Source organism: Grammomys surdaster, unplaced genomic scaffold, assembly GCF_004785775.1.
Source record: "Grammomys surdaster isolate TR1022 unplaced genomic scaffold, NIH_TR_1.0 262, whole genome shotgun sequence".
Classification (NCBI taxonomy): domain Eukaryota; kingdom Metazoa; phylum Chordata; class Mammalia; order Rodentia; family Muridae; genus Grammomys; species Grammomys surdaster.
In genome coordinates, this window is record NW_021604703.1 from 1,680,453 (window position 1) to 1,697,355 (window position 16,903).

Genomic DNA, 16,903 nt, shown 5'->3' on the forward strand with positions numbered 1-16,903 from the left:
AAGGCATTTCAGTTATACACAAGAGTGGTCATGGAATTTTTGATTGGGTAGAATTTTGATATAATTTGTTATTTGAACTGGACATCCTGAGATAGAGACAGGAATGACCTTGAAAATAAGTGTAAATTGGGACCATGATATAACCTTATACAAGGTTATTTGTATTTGTAGCATAATGAAATATTTCAAAATTTAGTTGTGTGTGTCAAGCATTAAACTGAACTAAGTGGCGCTTCTGCTTGCTTCTTCCTCTCGAGTGCTGTGATTAAAGGCCTGCATATATCTTTTATTAGATTATCTGAAGTAATTAAATAGGATCAAGTCCTGCTAATGTGAGTTTATATCCATTTGGGAAAAGTGAGAACTAAGTAAGAAAAAAAAATTTAGTAAGACCTAGGGCTCTCCCTTACAGTTTGATCAGTTTAAGCTTATGACTTTTGAGTGACAGTGGATTGGTACTTAAAGCTCGTAAGAGGGTGTAAGGATTAGAAGGAGTTGTAACTGGGTTTCTGCTATTAGTGGGATCTTTAGTTACTCTTCACTAACCTGATAGCAGATACCAAAGCAGGACATTATACTTTCAGGCAGCGGTGACACAGAAAAGTGTTCCAGTGGTTTCTCCTTATCCATCTTGTCTTGCTGGGTGATGAAGAACGTGTTTAACTTTTCTGTGACTGCCTGAGTGTGTTTGAAGATGTGAATTCATTTAAAGATAATCCTTTTTAGTCACGGCACTTTGACGGATACCTTGGAAAAACAGAAGTTTCTGTATTGAGAGTGCTATAATCTCAAACCCAGCTAGAGAGGTAGTGCAGCATGTTCTGTCTCCTCATGGTGAACAAGAGGCAGGTGGGAAAGGTGGCATTAATGCTGTACAAAAGCACCACCACATGCCAGGTCATAAGGTAGCTTTTCTGAGGCCTCATGGCTCCTCAGAGGTTCTAAGGAGAATCTAGTACATGCCAGTAACGGGTTCATGAATGTTCTTTGAGTGAGTACATTAAAATGTAGTTTTAGCTGACAGTGAAGTGATTAAAAATATTTGATTCTTACAAAATATAATAAGGGATTAAGGAACTATACTGACTAGAATTGGATAAATAAGTCTATTGAATTTTCTTTTTTGAGAGTGCCCAGTTACACTAGGATCCAGTGCTGTTTTGGCACATGTTTTCTTTATGATCAGCAATTAGTGTTTTTGGTACTTAACATTATACACATTTCTGAAAATCTTTTCTTAAAAGATTGTGATCATGTGTCAAGCATTGAAAGGGTCCAGCTTTCCATGGAAGTCAGTCTTTTTGAGATTTATTTATTTATTTAATGTATGTGAGTACACTAGACACACCAGAAGAGGTCACTGGATCGAATTACAGATGGTTGTGAGCCACCATGTGGTTGCTGGCAATTAAACTCAGGCCCTGTGGAAGAGCAGTCAGTGCTCTTAACCTCTGAGCCACCTCTCCTACCCAGAAGTCAGTCTTGATACTTGTTATCCATCTTCAGGGCGTAATTGGTTTTAAATAGAATAATAGCATATTTTAAAAGTGTTCAGTTTGATAAACTCTACTGAAAATCTGAGGGTAGGGACAGTGGGCCAGAACTTGCCTGGGTGCCCAAGGCTGTGGTGTGACTCTAGCATCACAGAAAAGACTGCAATGAAAATATCTGTCACCCCAAAAGTTTGGTTTCAGTCTTTTTAGTCTTCTTTATTGCCTCCCACACCTATTGCCAGGCAGTTGATACCTGTGCTCTTTGTTACCAGAAATAAGTTTTTGTTTTTTAGAATTTATATAAATGGATTTTATAGCATACTGTTGTGTTTGTGTGTGTGATAAAAAAATAAAAAGATAAATAAATAAATAAATAAATAAATAAATCTTAAAAAAAAACCCAAAAAAACAAAAACCACCCAGACTGACTACACAGGCCCATGATAGATCACTTGGCTAACATACACAAAATCCAGGGTCTCTTCTCCAGCACTGTAAGGTAACAAACGTGTGTGTGTGTGTGTGTGTGTGTGTGTGTGTGTGAGAGAGAGAGAGAGAGATTCATATGTCAATATGTAAAGGCCAGAGTTATGTTATTTTTCTTTGTTACTCTATCTTTAACAGTTACGTTTACTAATTTATTATATGTGTGTATATGTATATACGTGGATGTCTGGTGCATATGTGCACATGTGTGGAGGTGAGGGCAAGTTGAAGGGCAGTGTCTGTATTGGGTTGCGTTCATAGTTATCCTAGGACATATGTGGCGCATGGCTGCAAGCGCCTGAATGGAGGTATATTCCTGTCCGTCCATTCACCTGTCTACAGGCAACTGGAGTTGTTTCATGTTTTTTGCTGTTCAAAAAAAAGTTAGACAATTTAAATAAATCTGAGTTAAAGAGTGGTTTTTCTGAATTAGGTAATACTCATAATCATGAAAGATCCACAGTTTTGTCTGAGAATTGTGTATTTTAGGACAAAAAAAGGAAATACAGTAGGGTTTCATCTCTTTCTCTACCCTGTTTGGATATTTGGCAGCCTGTGCGTGGCTGAAGTTCGGCTGCTTGTGATTGGGAGAGGCTCAGCTGCTTGTTCTGCCAATCAGTTAGGTTTTCTGTTTGTTTATATAGTGAGTTAGGTGCATTTCTTTAATTTTTGAAAATTTTATGAACTTTTATTTATTAAAAAAAACCTTGCAAATAAATAAAAACATCACTCACCAAAATTAACCAGACCCAAGCTCTATACAGTATAATGTGTTTTGTAGTATAGGAACTCAGTATAGGTACAGACTCAGAGGATTCGTTTTTTTGTTGTTGTTGTTGTTTTTTTTTTTTTTTTGCTTTTTTTTGTTTTTTGTTTTTTTTTGCTTACTCATTTTTTCATCTGTTACAAATAAATTGCTGTAAATAGTTTTACAGATGTGCACTTTTGCTTCTTTAGATAAATATGGAATGTAATGTTTAGGACTTTAATGGCTGCATTGTATGACAGATAGTGTTTGTGTGTATATTTTAAAAGGGACTACAAAATTTAAAAAAATAGCTATGCATTGCAAACTTGTACCAGCAGCATTTGGAAGACACAATTCGTTGTTTTTATTTTTGCTGTAGTTCTTGGTGCCAAGGTTAAACCTGGGGCCTTGTCATAGCAAGCACCCTACCAACTGAGGTACGTTCTTAGCCTACCACACACAGTTTAAAGTGTTGAATATACAGGCAGTTTCAACAAAGCAGTTGATGTCTAGGGAGAAATTGTTGTTTGTTTGAATGGCTGGAATTGGAAGAGAATGGCTTCTTGTGACAATGCTTTTGGGGTGAAGACATTGGATGGATAGTGGTGATGTGAGTTTCAGTGTCACCGAGGTGAGCAAGAGTGAGGAAGTAGTGGTTAGATTGCCAGTTGAGCTTGTGCATGCTAGATCTGAGGCCCATTGTAGCATAGTGCATTATGTGTTTATCTGGATGTTTGTATATGAAGAAATTGCTTAGCTTTAATATAGGCTTGGCCACACAGCTACTCATTTTCAGAATCAGAACTTATATCTGCAGCTTTCTGACTCAAAGTTCATGTTTTTATCTCATGTTATTTTATATTCCTAAGTCAGCAGAACACGTTTGACTTCGACAATAATACAGCGTTCTCTGTGAGCTATTAAAAATACATAGCAGAATTTGAAAGTTCAGATGCTTATCAGGTCCAGACAGGTAACTGTGAACTAAGTTTCATTGGAGAGAATGGCAGGAGGTATTTGTGGAGAGCCACAAAGCCCATGCCCATCGAGAGATGGCTGTTAATTCAATCTGATAGCACTCCATGTAGGAGCAGACCTCAGGTTGTCTGAGTTCATTTTTTCAAGAGAGATTAGAAGTCTGACTTTTTTGGTGAAGTTTTCAGATTTGTCGATGTAGGAAGGTGTCTTTAAACATAGTGTGTATCCACAGAAGACTTGTCACTGGATTCTGTACAGTGGGCCACCTTTGGTCTGAGTTATACCCTGCATAGCATGAAAGCAATGATCAATTTATATGATGAGAAAAGGGTGGTAACTCTGTGTAATAAGCACATTACAGGCATTGAAAAGTAGGTTGTTTGTTTAAACATGGTGCTTAAGTGTGCTCTAGCATTTGAGTTCAGTTTTTATTTGTATCAGTTAATTATATAGAGGGGAGAATTGTTCATTGCAGCTTTGACTCCTAACTGCATGCTTTTGTTTTCAGATAGGGCCAGTGTTGAGTAACTCGGAAACCAAATGAGAAGAAGTCTTCAAGGAACAACTTCTGCTGATGAGTCTGCAGTCTCCCGTGTGTGTCTTTCGGCATAGTCTCCATTCCGAGAGCTGAGTGAGTGGTAAGTCTGTCCACTGATGTCTAAATATCAAAATGATGTCCACAGAGCCAGTCTACTTCCTGCTCTTAGCACTCACCAGCAGTCAGTTCATTTTGTTGGTGTTCTCCCCTCCAGGATTAGTGTGTGGTTTTAGAGTGTGCCTTTGATCTATAGGTTAAGCACAGCCTTCCATGGTCTATGGTTTTCTCTTTACTCTCAGTGATGGTTGTTTACTCATCTCATGGCCATCTTCTAGTTAGTCACAATACATTCCACATTTTATCACTTTAATCAGCCAGTGGTAGTTGTCTACTCTTCGAGCCATTTTAATAGCCTAATCTTAATTATTAAATATCTACTGGAAGATAGGTATGATGGAGTATACCTTTAATTGTAGCATTTGGGAGGCAGAGACTGCCTGGTCTATATAGTGAGTTCCAGGATAGCCAGGACTACCTAGAGAGACCCTTTCTCAAAAGAAAGAAAGAGAGGGGTAGGGAGGGAAGGAAGGAAAGAGAAGGAAAGGGAAAGGGGAGAAAAGACCTGAACTTTTTCCTCTGGATAGAGAAGCATGTTTATCTTTTCTACCATGTGACCCACTACATAACAGAATGAGGATGGTTGAGGCAAGATGTGAGATAAGGGACCCTTCCAGTGCAGTCTCAGGGGAAAGAACACAGACCCCCTCTGGGAGGAGAGTGTTCCCACCATGCAGTCAACACCCACAGTGACAGTGAGAGTTCTGGAGAGTCTTTTGGCTATACACTTTAAATAAAATAGAAATACTGTTTTTCTAAAATAAAGGGGAACTTAAAGCTGGCAACTATATCAACCTTTTAAAAATAGAATGTACTAAGGGCAAAACCTATTATGAGAAAAAAAACTTGAAAGTATTTTAAAGTTCTTTTGCAAATACTCAGAGTGAACATTTTGTGTAGAGCCGGACAGCTGTAAGAATTGAAAAGTGGAGGGAAAGGAGCTGTCTAACATGATTCCAACTGTGTTAAAGACACTGAAGTCACTGATTTGGCTTTTATTGCAGTGGATAAAATGCCAGTAATTTTGTGCGTTTAGATCTGGGCCTCACTGAGCCTCTTTTCTCTAACCTGAAACACGTGTGTAGTCCAGTCTTCAGGGTAGCGTCCCCACTCTGCTTTCCTGTCTTCTCACACTGTGCATGGCTGGGGAAGTCTACAGTAGACTCCCAGGAATGTTCCCAGCCTAAATTCCTGTCTTTAAAATCATTGGTATTCTAAGGTTCTTCATGCTACAAAAATTCTAGTGCTCTACGAACACTGAAGATACTACTTAATAAAAATCTGGCCTTGGTTTTTACTTTGCCACTGAGCATTTATCTGTTTACATTCAGTTGAAAATAACTTCATAAATTTACATTAATGTTTTTTATAAGATAAATTCAGTCATAAATTGCCTCTTGTGAGCCAGGCCTGCAGTTGTTAAGAATTTTATTGAGGGAGCACAGAGCATGTGACCCTAATGAAAATGGAGAAGAATGAACCCATCCATAAAATTCTCCCAGCAGCTGTCAGGGCCCTTAGTACAATAGCAGAGTGAGCGGATCCTTTCAGTTTTCCCGTTTCTGTTTGTGAAATTATTTTTGGTTGTTAGAGAGCACTGAGTCTTTTCCCCAGATGCTTATTCTTTAGAAGCCTTGTTTCTCGACACATCCATGCGTGAGAGTGACTGTCGCTCATGGCCACATCACTGATTTTATACTCATTTGAAAAATAACCTGCTAGGTTAAGGTTCATTGCTGAGCAGTGTTCTCCATCATGACTTCTTACATTGTTCATAAGGCTGAGCGTCTGCCTTTGTCTTGGTGTTTAAGTTGGCAGAAAGGGATGTGAGTGGTTGTGTGCCTTGGGAAGGGAAGGGTGGAGCGTAGTCCTCACTGTGAGTTTTGAGAAGAGATAATGAAATCCTTTATATCCTTTGCCGTAGACCAGCATTTCAAAGACCCCATTTTAATAAGAATTGGTTGTGCAGCTGCAGCCCTGGCAACAAGGCCTGGGTGAGAAGAATTGGGGCAAATTTCCAGAACCAGGCCTCCAGTGGTCTCCTGTGGAGCTGTGCTAATGAAACAGATGAGAACATAAAGCATTCATAGAAATAAGCCTAGTTCTTTGTGTTGTATAGAAGACATTGAAATCTTCCACATATATTTTATTATTTAAAAGCTACAAAAGCTGTCATAAGCTATTTACTCAAGAGTAGCTATGTTATAGTTTGAGTATTAAAAAAATCTAGCCTTTCAAGTTAATACTTATTTCTGTGATTTATACCTAAAATGTAATTGTTGCACCCATTTTTGGTGAAATCCAGATGTTTTTGAAACATGATACCAGATTTATCAGATGTTTTAAAGATAAGATTTGCTACCGAAGAGACCACCCAATGATTAAGAACACTGGCTGTCTTTAAGAGGATCTTGTTCCAGCACTCACATGGCAGCACACAACATTCTGTAATTCAACTTCCAAGGGATCTGATGCCTTCTTCTGGTTTCTGTGTACCAGGCACACATAATGCACAGACATACATGCAGGTAAAACATTTCATGCACATAAAATAAAAATACCTTAAAAAGAGCAAGCAAGATTTTAGGTTTATTTTTAATGTTAGATTTTAAATGGCCACATAAATTTTCTGTGATTGTTGCACTTCTAGAATGCTTTTAGGTAATACAATTTGTTAAACATATTCTTTTAACACTGATATGGCTGTAAAAGCTATCATTAAGCCACAATTCGGTAACGACTTGGCCACTTGACATTAGGTTGTACCTAGGTTTTTGTTTTTATCCTATTTTAAGAAGTATTTCAGGCAGTGGTGATGCATGCCTTTAGTCCCAGCACTTGGGAGGCAGACTCAGGTGGATTTCTGAGTGTGAGGCCAGCATGGTCTACAGAGTGAGTTCCAGGACAACCAGGCTTACACAGAGAAACCCTGTCTCGAAAAAACCAACAACAACAACAAAAAACAACCAACCAACCAACAAACAAACAAAAAACCCAAGAAGTATTTCAGTGAAGAATTTTTATGCACATAGGTTTTTTTTCTTTGAGTTCTTTATAGATTACTAATTGTGAAAATTCAAGTTGCTTTCATAAAAGGACTGAAATTCACATATATGTGATTGCCAGTGCCTTAGTTACTTTTCTATTGCTGTGATGAGACACCACCATCAAGGCAACTTACAGAAGAGTTTGTTTGGGTCGTATGGCTTCAGAAGGTTCAAGTTTAAGACAGGGTAGTGAGTGGAAAGTAGCAGGTGGCTGGAGCAGCAGCGGACACTCACACCTTGAACCCTAGCAGAAAGCAGAGAGCAAACTGCTGAGTGGCACTAGTCTTTTGTCCCCAGTGACACACCTCCTTGAACAAGGTCACACCTCTTAATCCTTTCCAAAAAGTTCCATCATCGGGGAGCAATTATTCAAACATGAGCCTGTGGGGGCTATTCTCATTTCAGCCACTTCAGACATTTTCCCCGTTCCCTGTTCCTGGGACTCTGGTTTAAAGTTTCCAAAAGTGAATTGCCCCTTCAGTAGACAGGTTGGCTACATGATGAAGCATGCGCAGTATGACCAGCAAGTAAATGTTAAACAGTCAGATTTTCTTGATTTTTAGTAAGACTTCTGCGTGTGTGTGTGTGTGTGTGTGTGTGTGTGTATATGTATGTATGTATGTATGTATGTATGTATGTATGTATGTATGTATGTGTAGGCCAGAGGAGGATCATCAGGTGCCCTGCTCTCTATTTCCCCCGTATTCCCCTGAGGCAGTCTTTTGCTGAACTTGCTGATTTTGCAGGTTAGCTGGTCAGCACACCCCATCAGTTTGCTTGTCTTCACTCCCCTCAGCACACAGGTCACAGGCGTGTGGGCATTTTCCATGGGTGGAGGGGATCGCCTCAGGTCCTCATGCTTGCACAGCATACACTCTTATCCTCTGAACCCTCTCCCTGTTCCCTCAAAATGATTTTCTTTTGGGGGGACGGGATCTCATTATGTAGCCCTCAAATTCACAGCTTGCCTTAGCCTCTGGAGTCCCATCACTCTCTTCTGACTGTTGGCATAAGCTGTCACAGCTTCCTCATAGATGAGTGCCTGTTCTTTTCCCTGTCCCTCTCCTTCTCATTAAGAACAGATTTAGAGTCCACACTAAGCCAGATGCTAGACACTCTGTAGACACTGCTTATCAGTTATCTGTTTTAACTATCAGGTTAATTTTAGTAATACAATTGGATGCAGACTTTTGTTAAAAACATACAACTTACTCCTGGTACAGTGTGTGTACAGTCATAGCTACCATGGAGACTCAGGTGGAGACGATGCTTAAGCCCAGGAGTCCAGGTCAGCCTAGGAAGACAGTTGAAGCTAAGAAGCTCACTATAAAGAGTGTAGGCGGGACAAGGAGAAAGGTGGCGCTAGGAAGAGGATAGTGTTCTGAGTGAAGGGGTTTCAGACAGTGGCCTGGAGAGATGGCTGGGTGGTTTCAGAGGACCTACACTCTCTTCCTAGCACCCATGTGGTAGCTTACAACTCTGTATCATTCCAGTTCCAGAGGATCCAGTACTCTTTTCTGATCTCCCAGGCAAAACACCCATATACATAAAACAATATATGGAAAAACACTTTAAATTGAAAAACCTTTAAAGTAAGAGAACTCTTTACAGAGTGTGGTATAATTAATTCTGTTGTTGCAGATTATTTTATTTTTTTAAAAAAGATTTCCATCTAAAAACTCATTTGATGGATGAAAATGCCTGTTATTGGAGGAAAATATCAAGTTGACAAGTCCGAGGGACTTGGCACCAAGCACATAGGAGTGAAGTGTAGGCCCAAGTGATCTTTTGTCTCTGGGGAGTAATCTGAAACAGGATTAAAGCTGTCCTCCACCTTGCCTTGTTTACACCCAGATAAGCCACTGCAGTTTGTGTTGAACTAGCTTTCACATCCCAAGGGACTGATAGGGACTTCTTTGCCTGGCCAAGAGGCATGGATTACACAGCTCATTTGTGAGGCCTGCTCTGTTGTCCTCTTGCCTGTAGACATGCTAGGAGTAGCTCGGTATTGAATGTTATTCCCTTCTAAACCTTTATACCACAGGCGTCCAGAGCCTTTTGTTTTTAGAGGAGAAAACATGACAAATCAATTTAGTGTACAGTTGTTTTAATTAACACTTATTAATTGATAAAGTAACCGAGTTAGATTTACTAGTTCAGCTATCTACTGAGAGTTCTCTGTTGTAAACTTAATATATGCTGTGGACATATAAATTACTTATACATTTAAAATACTTTGGAAGATATTAGGACATTTCTATAAAAAGGAAGAATTAATTTAATTGGTTTATTTTTTCTCTACCTTGATACCAGTTTTGCTTTATTTTCTCTTTTAAATATAAACGTAGACACTTTTTTTTATATGTTTTGCTCAATCTAAGATAGGGAGCCTGACTAGAAAAGTCTTTGTCCACATTCTACTCAGGGTAGCACTAAGAAGGCCAAAGAGAAAATGGTAATGAGGGCAACAATAGTAACGTAGCAACAGTAATGAAAACCAGTTACATAGGAAAGGTGTTAAACACACACAACTCTGTCAACTTCCCAACCACATTTCTAGGTAGTCTGTATTTACTTACTGAATCATCACCTGTACCAAAGAAATAGACACTAATATGAAATCATTTCATAGATCAGTAAAATAAGGTGTACAAAGATCAAATATTCTGCAGTTCTAAGCCAATTTGTCTGTGACATCTTGATGTGTAGCCCAGGCTGGTCTTCAGTAACACTAGCACTAGCCAGCTGTTATGATTCTAAACCAGCATTCCATATTCCTTTCTAACCTTTCCTCTACATACCAGTGTTCACTGTGAATGGATCTATCCTGTCTATGTGATATAACCATTCTAAGCCAAGGAATTAAGTTAAAATTCATACTTAGGCATTTTACCTTGTGGCTATCTAAACAACAGTAAATGCAAACTGCTCTTTAGGGAGCACTGGGCTCACATAGGAAAAACAGGCCTCCAGTCATGATTAATTCACAAAAGAGTTAAAAGGAAACAGTCAAACTTTGCAGTGATAGACTGATTCTAAAGTGTATGTGGAAATAGGAGGAGCCCAGAAATCAGATGGGATTTGAAAACTAACAATAAAAGCGCGGGCACTTCTGTTCCTAACTGCAGGTCTTACCTCAGTGGAGCTGGAGGTGCAGGGGGCACAAATTGGACTACAAATTGTATTGTAGATACAAAATTAAACCTAGGAGTTCTGTCTAGAATAAATACAGTCTATGTGACTTTGAGGAATATGTCGAAATTTCTTAGGCAGAACACAAATAATAAAGATAGAGTTTATACATCAGAGTTCATGCAAGCTAAACTCTCCAAAAGACATTTGAATGAAAGAAAAAGATCAGAAAAACAAAACAAAAACCCTCATATATGTAGTGAACAAAGGACTTCTTCTAGAGTATATAAAGAACTTGGTTTAATTAAAGTGGAATTGATTACAGTAACAGAACATAACTAGAATTTAAACATGAGCATTGGGGATCTGAAGAGGTGGCTCAGATTTGGTCCTCACATCTGGGCAGTTCACAACCTTCTGAAGCTCTGAGCTTCTGCACCCTGCTGTTCAGAGTACCTGCACATACATAGTCACATGGGGACACATACATGCACATAGTTAGAAATAATAAAAGTATATCTTATAAAATTGTGCAGTAGATCTGAAAATACAGGCCCAAGCAAGGTGTGTGAATGTCAGCAAACATGAAAATACTTAATGGGGCTGGAAGGATGGCTTAGCAGCCAAGAGTGCGTGCTTCTCTTCTGTTCAGTTCTCGGTGGCACATAACCACATGTGTGTGTGCAGGGACTTGCACACACACAGCACTCACTCACATGGATGCATACAACGATGGTAAGAGCTTTTTAAGAAGGAAAATATCATTAATTATTATTAACTACCAGGAAAGGGTAAATTAAACCAGAGGGACACTACTGTACATCTCAGTGACTAAGGTGAATGCTGACCATAGCGTAGAGAATGGCAGGACGTGGAACTGAAGGACTCTCACACACAACTGAAAAGAAGGTAAAGTTTTATCAGTTTGCAAAAGTGGTGGACAGTTTCTTAGAAAGTAAAACTCATACTGGGCTTGAAATTTGATGTAGGATTTCCCCTCCTATGTTTTCCCCCAAAATAAAAACTCTTCCCAAACACTTATCAGCATGTGTACATGACTTAAAACTTTTAAAAATTTACATGCATCTATCTGTCTGTCCATTCATGCATTCATGTGCTTAGTACGGACATGGATAGTGCCCACAGAGGCCAGAAGAGGGTGTTGGATCCCCTGGAGCTGGAGGCACAGGCACTACCCAGTATAGGTGCTGAGAACTGAACTCTGCAAGCCATTTTAACCGCTAAGTCATCCCTCCAGCCCCGTTAAATATTGAGCTTAGTCTGTCTTCCATTTACATGAATCAGTGGGAAAGACTAGTGTCTAACTAGTCATTTCAAGCATGAGAAAAATACTGTTTCCATAATTGCATGCACTCCTCTCTACTCTTTGAGATAGTTCAGTAACAGTGGCTTCTTTGGGCTTTGGTTAACCACACAGAAGTGGATCTGTTAATATGTTCAGTTGGAAACTCTTCCAAGAGATATTACAAATCATATTCAAAGAACAATTTCAATCTGGGTGTGGTTACCATTTCTATAAATTTACCATGTAGGAAGTGGACCAGAGGGCTGGAGAGATGGCTCAGCAGTTAAGAGCATTGCCTGCTGTTCCAGAGGTCCTAAGTTCAATTCCCAGTAACCACATGGTGGCTCACAACCATCTGTAATGGGATCTGATGCCCTCTTCTGGTATGTGTCTGAAGATAGTTGCCATGTACTCATAAATAAATAAATAAATAAATAAATCTTAAGAGGTCAGGGTCACTTGGGCTACATAAGACCCGTATCTCCAAAGGCTGTAAACAAGGGACTTGGAAGATGGCTCCATTGGCAAAGTGTTTACTGAGGGACCAAGTTTAATCCCCAGCCTTCAGTAAAAGCCAAAGGGCACATATAACACCAGAACTAAGATTCTTATCTGTTGGGCTCCCTGGCTAAACAATCTAGTTGAGTTCATGAGCTCCAGGTTCTGTAAGAGACTGTACCTCAAAAAAATATGATGGTATATGACTGAAGACACCGGATGTAACTTGGCCTTTCCTGTAATGTGGAAAACAAGAGTCTGGGGAGATAGATTGTTGGTACGGCAAGGACCCAAGTTTGATTCCCCAGAACCCACATTAAAAAAATGAGGCTAGAGAAAGGGCTTGGATTAAGAGTATTTGCTGCTCTCCTAAAGAACCCAAGTTCAGTTCCTAGCACCCACATGGAAGATTGCAGCCATCTGTAACTCCAACCCCAGGGGATCCAATGCCCTTTTCTGGCCTCTGTGGTACAGGCATGCCCAGTGCACATCCACACATGCAAGCCAAATACTTGTACATGAAAGAATTAAACCTTAAAAATAGAACCTTGGGCACAGTGGGACCCTAGTACTGGGGTTTGCTGTTCAGCCAGCCCAGCCTGGGGACATTCCAGGCCAGTTTGAGACCCTGTCACTCACACACACACCCAAACACAGAAGATAGCTCCTGAGGAATGACCTCTGAGCTTGCCCTCTGACCTTCACATATGCACATCCCCACAGCCATTCATCCACACCCATCCACAGACATAATGGAACATTAAAAAAACAACAAGAAGAGCCTGAAAACAAAGCCATTCAAAACTAGTGTGGGGACAGCTAGTTTGTGTTCATGTTGACTGTGAATGAGCTATATTGATAAGTCATACCTGTCATTGATTAATAGCTTTGTACTTCTATAGGAAACAACTTTGACATTTGGTGTAAGTTAGACACCATTTCCCCCTAATTTTACCCAACACTTCAGTGATTCTTTGCATTTTCACTTCTGATCCTACTCAGTTCATTTAAGAACTGCTAATTACATTTACTGTTGTTACTTATATCTTATTTAAACATTTGGGCACTTAAAAATAATTATGTAGGACTGGATTGCTAGCTCAGTGGTTAAGAATGCTTGGTGTTTTTAAAGAGGACTTGAGTTTGGTTCCCAGCACCTGTGTCTAGTAGCTCACAACCATCTGTAACTTCAGCTCCAAGGAATCTGGTGCTTTCTTCGGGCCTCTTAGAGCACTGTGCACATTGCACACACACAGAGGAAGTGGAGAAGAAGAAGGACTGGAGAGATGGTTCAGTGGTTAAGAATATTCACTGCTCTTCTAGAGGACCCATGTTCAATTCCTAGCACCTTCATGGCAGTTCACAACTATCTGTAACTAGTTCCAAGGGTTTTGAGTCCCTTTTCTGGACTTTTTGGGCACCAGGCCATAGACATGTTGCATATACATACATGCAGGCAAAAAAAAACCTATACACATAATGATGTTTTTAAATTAAAAGATAAATCTTTAAAAATAATGTATGTAGACACTTGCATGGTGCACAAATTTCTTGGTTAACAAATATTTTTATAACTACCGTCCAGATTTAAGAGATAGATCAGGCTGGGGTGATAGCCAGTGATGGACTGCTTGCCTGACTTTGATTCTAGCTCCACTGGGAGTGGAGGGGAGGTCAGAACACTGTCAGTGGTCCAGGAGTCTTTATGCATCTCTTTCTGTTTGGAATCCTACCCATGAGTGCCCTCCTGGCTGTTAACAACTTTACTTTGACCTATTTTTGTATCTCTAGACAAAAATTGTTAAAATTGTTTTTGAATTTTGTGGCAGTGGTTCTCTGTGTGCTCTTTTATATAATGCTTTTCAAGAATTATGCTCTGTAAAGCTGGTATTTATTGTTATTTTGTATGAATATGCCGTTTTTATTTAAAAAAAATTTCCCCTTGGGGCTAAAGAGATGGCTTAGTGGTTAAGGGTGCATAGTTCTAGCAGAGGACCTTAGTTCTGTTCCCACATTGGGTGGCTCATGACACACACACACACACACACACACACCACCTGCTGCTGTAGCCCCAGAGCTAGAGGTCTACACCGTCTCTGGCCTCCACATGTACTTGTATGCATGTGCACATGCCTCACACACATACACAAAACTGAAAATAAACCTTTTTTAAAATTTGTTTTTCTTCTTGATAGACTTCTAAGGTGTTTCTTAGTTTACTGTAAGATATGGCAGTGTGTGCTTGTAGGCTAAGCTACCTGGGAGGCTGAAGCTTGAGGTCTGGGATTCTTTGAGGCTCAGAAGTTAGAACTAATCTGGGCAACATAGTGCCATCTCATCTCAGGGAAAGCAAAACAAAACAAAACCACCACCAAAAAACCCGTTATGTTAGTTTATTCTTGTATTTGTCATTTTTAATTTTGATAACAAGTAAGCGCATGCAGTATGCTGTGCCTGTGTATATAATATCTAACCTAGCCTTCATTTTAGGTCTGGAAACTGAAACATGGCTTTCTGTTTTATAACAGAAAACCAGTGGGTACTGGGGCCTGTCACTGCTCCATGCTAGCACTTGTAAATGATTGTAATACTTAAGGTCCTGAAAGTCTTTGGGTGGCGGGAGCCATGCCTCTCTCAGTGAGCAACAGCTCTAAACTCGGCTTTACGCACAGCACATGCCGCATATCTTTATTTCAAAGTCTAAATTCTGAACTTTGGTACAGTGCTATGCAGACTGAGTGTGCCCAGTTTCTGAACTGTATCCAACTCTTCCTTCCTTAGATTAGTTTTAGGAGAAAGCTATGCTGCCATAGACCAATCTTATGTTGACTTCTGTGTGGAATGTGCTGAGCTGTGTAGCTGTCGGAATGCTGCTCCCCTGTGCATAGTTTGTTCGTTTTTTTAAGTGTAGAGGTTTTGCTTTGGTTTGCATTTTGTTGAGAACTCTCATGTAGCCCAGGCTGGCCTCATACTTGCTGTATAGCTGAAGGTGACCTTGGACTCCTGATCCTTTGTCTTCTTTAACAGTACTTAGCCTTAAAAGTATAAAGTTTTGAAAATGGAAGTATTTTAAACAACTTTCAGCTCAAGAAGTAAAGGTAACTATTAACATAATAACAGTGTTGGACTTTTTAGCAACAGATTCAGTATTCTTTGAAGATGTTTATATATAAATATTTTAGGTTTATACACCTGAAATAATTCTAAAAATGTAGTTTGAGGAGGGCAAGCACATTGACATTTCCCAAGGCATTTTAGGAAATATCTTTTGTTGTTTTAGTTTTTCGTTTTTGATTTTTCGATACAGGGTTTCTCTGTGTTTCCTGACTGTCCTGGAACTCGATCTGTAGACTAGGCTGGCCTCAAACTCACAGTGATCTCCTGCCTCTGCCTCCCCAGTGCTGGGATTAAAGGTGTGTCTACCAGATATGTGAAGAAAATGGGAATTTGGGGAAATGTGGGTTGGTAGACAGTTACTATAGATGGTAAAGCAAGAAGTCTTGTGTTATAAACAATGTAGCCATTTAAGACAAGTGCATAAAGGGGCAAAATGCACCTGCTGGAAATGAGAAGTTAGTATTTGAAGGTGGTTCTAGCTGTTTATATATAAATCAGAGCCTGTGACATGCATGGACTAACCAAATAACAGATGTGAGAATACCAGAGGAGCTTCATATCTGTGGGCTGCACCATGGTGAGCAGTGAGGGTGTTTCCACAAAGGCACTGGCTGAGGCCTTGGACCCAAGGGCAGTTAAGCCTGCTTGGAGATATGCTTAATCACAGCGTACTAAGTTACAGTAAGGATGATAGGTGTGCTATGCTCTTGTACAGGAAGGTGACTGGTAGTGAAGCTGTACTTATGTCTATTCCAGAAAGCTAGAAGAGAATTCTTAGAATTGTTACCATAAAGAATCAGTGTTTAAGGAGATAGATGTACTTTTGACTTTACAGAGTGCATACATATATCATAGCATCTGGTGTTGGGGGTTGCCCATGCACACATGTATATGAATTAAACTTTTTTTATACTTAGAGTGTATGTGTTTTGTCCCCACCTCTGTGTGTGTGTGTGTGTGTGTGTGTGTGTGTGTGTGTGTGTACACTTTAACACTCTGGCTGTCATATGTGGAAGTTAGAGGATGAGTGATCCAGGTCAAGCCCTCAGGTTTGGGAGTCAGTGCCTTTACTCACTATCTTGTCAGTTTTATCTGTGGCATTTTAATTCATATTTTTAATATTTAATTCATATTTTTAATTCATATTTTTAAAGTGCTCATTGAATACTGTGAATTTAACTCACTTTCTGGTATATTTTTTTATACCAAGATTGGACAGAAGAAATAAGTAAAAGACTTCCTTTGATCTAATTAAATCTCAAACTATTTCTCAGTTTTGAGATCTCTACTTCTTGTATCTAGACTTGATCTTAAGACACTGGTCTTAAGAATGACTGGAAGGATCCCCTTCCTTTGATTCTCTGTCAGTTCGACAAGGGTTTCTTGGGTAAAATAAAGAATGTTTGTTTCAAGGTCTGTATTTAAATTATACTAAAACTGTGA

General features: G+C 39.5%; 1 protein-coding gene across 1 annotated transcript in view; it reads left to right on the top strand.

Annotated features, from left to right (window-relative positions):
* The window catches only part of Cdc42se2 (CDC42 small effector 2), a 61,504-nt gene that overhangs the window by 25,912 nt on the left and 18,689 nt on the right, over positions 1-16,903 (top strand). Inside the window, exon 2 of the mRNA XM_028775981.1 lies at positions 4,214-4,343. The gene's annotated coding sequence lies outside the window, so the exon portion shown is untranslated. The remainder of the gene's footprint in view (positions 1-4,213; positions 4,344-16,903) is intronic.